General features: G+C 44.2%; 1 long non-coding RNA gene across 1 annotated transcript; it reads left to right on the top strand.

The window, feature by feature from the left end:
* Positions 1 to 1,365: 1,365 nt before the first annotated feature.
* On the top strand, positions 1,366 to 3,723 carry LOC120644335. The gene is made up of 2 exons (XR_005663633.1): positions 1,366 to 1,819; positions 2,083 to 3,723. It is a non-coding gene; the product is annotated as an uncharacterized LOC120644335 (long non-coding RNA).
* Positions 3,724 to 4,771: the final 1,048 nt, after the last annotated feature.

Genomic DNA, 4,771 nt, shown 5'->3' with positions numbered 1-4,771 from the left:
GTAAACCCATGAGCATTTTTTCAAACATCATAAGCAAATTAGAATATGCGAAAAAGTATTTTCTCTCAAAAAAATTATATCGTTAAAACATAGTGGTGTGAGATCTTGTTTTGAAGCTTTTATTGAAACGAATACAATTGTGCAATCGGATTTTGATTTCGATACTCGGTGTTGAAACTATAGCATTTTTTATCTTCAAAATTATGTGCATGCATGCGCTGTTGATTCTGTCATTGTCCCTCACATATATGCAACACTCACTGTCCGAACGGCCGTACGGCCAGTCTGATTTACGGCCGGCCGAAAATTAGCCGTGTCCTTTTTTTTTCAACAAGTCTATTTGTCTACCCGCCTGTTTACCCACAACATCCATCTCCCATCTCTCCCGCAATCACCGCCTCCACACCGCCAGCGCTCGATTTGCGAGTGAATATCGAGCCGCCGGAGAGGCAGAGACCCCTTACTCCTCCCCAGGGTTCACCTTTTCGTTTTTTTATCGAATCCCGCCAACTGCCGGAAACGAAATTTCGGCCGAAATTTCGCCGAAATTCGCTAATTCCGAACGGAAAGAGAATTCAAATTCAAAAAACGAAATTTCGGTGAATTCCGACCGAACTTTCGGTGATTTCTGACCGGAAATGATGTCAGTTGTGATTTTCCTACTGTTCCCGAGGTCAAATGAAAAACTTTTGAATACCAACTTTGTTCATTTTTTCGAGATCTACAACTTTTGTTTCAGGAACTTTTTCATTTGAGCAATGGTTTGAAAGTTATTTAATTATTTCAAAAACTACCAATTAAAAGTCTTGTCATTTCATGTGACAACTTCCATTTTCTCTATTAGGTCTCAACTAGACTTTTATTATTCTTGTTATTGTGGATATGCCTATAAAATTTCAGAGATATTGGTTGATCTAATTGAAAGTTGTTTTAAATCCGGGACAAACATGATTTGAATTGGTTATCAATTCATGTGACAGTGTTTGAAATTTTTTTTTGGATTCAATTTGTATAGAGAATTGTTAAAGCATTCTAAAAGGTGTGCTTTCCTACTTCGTTAACTCTCATGCCAACTCAAATTCTACCTCATTAGACTACAAATAACCTTGTTTTTCAACTAAAATGTAAGTTTAGCCTAGTAAATGATTTTAGATTTGAGTGTGTTCTAGTCATATTTGCTTAGAAGAACACCTAGTTTTTTATCATATTTTTTCCGAATTTTTTATAAATATTTTTAAATTTTTAAATTTCAAAACGAAAAATAGCAAAAAGTACCGAAATTTCACTTCCCGGCTACTCGCGAAAACAAAATTTTCACCGAAATTTCGGCGAAAAGGTAAACCCAAAAGGTAAACCCTGCTCCTCCCCCTGTCCTACGGGTGGACAGGCGGATCGAGTCGGCAGAGCGAATGCGCGGACCTTCTGATGCGACGATCTGCGACTCGCGGATCGATTCGGCTGTCGGCGGAGACCTCCCCCTGGCTCGAGCTCCGGCCGCCTCCAGCCTCCCCTGCCCGCGCCACCAACGGTGGGGACGTGGCTCCCCGCTCTGGCATCCCCGTCGTGCCTCCCCGCCGACGTCCTCGCTATCTACCGTGCTCGCCGACGCCTCCTCCAACTCCAACTAGCCGGCGCCCTCGAAGCGGACGGCGACACCCCCTATCCGGCGCCTCCACGACGATGCGCTCCCCTCGTGTCCTCCCCCTCCCGCTGCCGCTGTCAGCCCAGGATTCAGCGTTGCCCTCGAACGCACACGCCATGGAAGTCGCCCCGTCGCCAGCCTCCCGCTACCGTGTTGAATCTCTGATTCGCACATCAGGTGAGTGTGAGTCTCTCTTACTCACAATGTGCTCGGTGAATTAGCTGTTAGGTGGGTGTATACCTCTATTGTGTCGCCATGTGCTTGCCACGGACTCGCTTGCAACTTGGGATGGTCTTCTCACTTTAGGGGATATTCATCAGCATCAGAGGCAGTTCTGTTGATTTTCCACGGTTTTCTTGTGAATCGCCAATGTTTGTAGTAATTAATTGAATTGCTGGTTCAAGGTGCATTCACTGATTGTTCCGTGTATTGCCAATCAGATTGAGTGTTTCAAGTAGTAGTTGGCTGGGCGGAACAACCTGAACCAATCCTCTGCAACACTGATAGGGATCAGATTGGAAGCCAGTGATCTCGGCATTGTGACAGCGTAACAACGGTATAAATAATTTTTTGTGAGGTCATTTGAGCCTACTACTCCAATATGCCATTGATACCATGACTCTTTATCTCTAATGTGACCATCAAGGATGCGGGTTATGCAAAAAAATAGAGAAATAGAACATGCATACTTAAAGAAGGTATGCCACACGCTCAAAAGATACGTCAAAAAAAAGAAAAAAAGAAAAGAAAGATGAATACGCAAAGAAGATTTGCCACATGCTCTCAAGGCATGCAAAAAAAAGGGAGAGTCCACATCCAAGGAAAATAAAGAAGAGAGAAGGATCATGCAAAGGAGGTCATCCACCCTTCACAAAAAAAATATTACACATACTTGCACATCTTGATCGGATTATATGACTCGTTTCTGTTTGGATCTTATTTTTTACTTAACTTTTTCTTTGTTTCGGAGCGGGGCGCGTAGCAACATAAGAAAATTAAGGATGCCTCTTTACTCCTACACTGAGCTTCACATAAGCCTAATTAGAAGATAGGAGAAAAGAAGGCAACAACTTTGCCTTGGTGAGGATCTGAAACAAAAAGAATGATTTGAGAGGTTAATTTGAGGAGCAAGACTGTTCTTTTGTTTCAAAATATAAAAAAAACCAAGTTTCTAACCAGGAAGAGCTAGGAACCTGAAGTCTTTATTGTTCCATTCTACATTTATCCAAGAAAGTATGGTAGCCACTCCAAAGTTCGCAGGACTGGAGAAAGCTTGAAATAACTTGTATGCAGGTTACATTCAAGGAGTGGCATCCACCTTAGTTCTTTCTCCTTCACTCGAGGACGAGCAAACGCTAAGTGTGGGGTGTTGTTGATGGTTGTTAAGTGCAAAATAAATATCGTTAACACTTGCATAAATACTTAAAGAATGAACACCAACAGTAGTGGTAGGAGTTAATACTAACGAATTCCACAAGTGTTGGTGAATTGTTGATTGCAGGTACACAAGTCTGAAGTAAGAGGAAACACGCAGAAGACGTCACAAGAATGCAGAGAAGATAGTATCTGGCGTCAAACTTATAAAGAGGGCCCAAATGACATGCTAAACCAACTTATCTTTAGACGTGCACCCAAAATCCTACATGGAGCCCACGAGGAATGCACCAACCGAAGATGAGCTCCAAAGGCCTCAGAATGGCGTGTGGTCGAACCCCTGGTTTGGCCGACCCCCTACTGGGCCCGATCAGGCCCAACTTTCTCCAGGAAACTTCCACCGCTTCCCTACACCTGTTTCACATGGGATAGTACCACCTCGTGAATGCAACCACAGATCCGCCCCTGGAAAGGCTATATAGGGAGGAGGAGGAGAGCCCCCCACACAACACACAACAAGAGAAGCAAAGAGCTCCACTCCAAGGCGAAGCCCTACCTCCATAATGCTTAGAAATAGGGAGAGAGTGAGGGGTAATTCGGAGGGGCGCCGACTTGTCGGCGCTCTTCTCTGGCCTTGTACCTCGACGGATGATTCCTTTCTTAAGTAAGTATTCAAGATCTTCTATGGTAGTTAGTGTTTCAGTGAAGTAAGTTTCATTCTTTATTTGCTTGCAGGATCATCGTCCATCCTCGTGACAGGTGTTCTAGCCTAAGGACTCGAGTCTTAAGATGGAATCTAGCTGGGGCTAGAATAGGAATCAATAGCGCAGACGTGGTGTCTAGGATTGATGTTGCCTTTGTTTGCATCTCTTCCCCCACGGTCTATTGGGGTAGGCGACAGGTGGTGATAGCCCTGTCCATCCTTTGTAGTCCCCCATGTTTGGGTTGGATGTAGAGTTAATAGTCGGATACTCTTAGCAGACCAGGAGTAAGCCAGTGCTGTAGTGGTAGAACCTATCTTTACTAGAACTCTAAGCCATAGGAATCCTCTCTATCCTCGCCTACCTACCTCTTGTTTGTCCTTGGACACACCTATTAGAAAGTTAGTACCTCCGTACTCTGTGGAAATACGATACCCTGAATACTCACGGGTGAAGTGCTACAATAGTATCTCCATACGCTTGCGGATCATTTTGTGAACGTTATGAAATACCAACACCGGGCATGTCAACAAGCGTGTTGACACGGAAATCCCACCGTAGGGGGACTCTCATGCTCCATGTACGCTAGGGCCAGGGAGATCTGCTTTGCTCCGATGTACCGAACCCAACTGGCGTGCGTGTGGTGCGCTAGGCGTGCCAGTTAATTTGACCTGCAATTGACAAGGAAGGTAGACGTTAAATTCCAGGGGGTTATCGGCTAGCCAGCCGATAACGATAGGCACGCATGGATCGGCCATCGTACAGCTGATTCGCGAAGGGACAGGCAACGCTCAAAGTGACGCAACCTGAATGCAACACCTAGATCCAATCCCGATTGGCTGTGATCGGATCCGACATGATGAAAGCCGATAACGAACAGATCTAGGCTGGACAACTATGATGTAAACTTAAAATGAACTAGATTGAAAGCAACCTAGCAATATCTAACCATACATCGATAACTTATGATAAAAGCAACAACAAGCTAGACTAATGGATCAAATTAATCTAACATATCATCAACTTTTACCGATAACTTGTGAGCTAACCAGAC

This window comes from Panicum virgatum, chromosome 8K, assembly GCF_016808335.1.
Source record: "Panicum virgatum strain AP13 chromosome 8K, P.virgatum_v5, whole genome shotgun sequence".
Lineage (NCBI taxonomy): Eukaryota > Viridiplantae > Streptophyta > Magnoliopsida > Poales > Poaceae > Panicum > Panicum virgatum.
The sequence above is the reverse complement of the archived record's forward strand: the minus strand, read 5'-3'. Positions and strand labels throughout refer to the sequence as shown.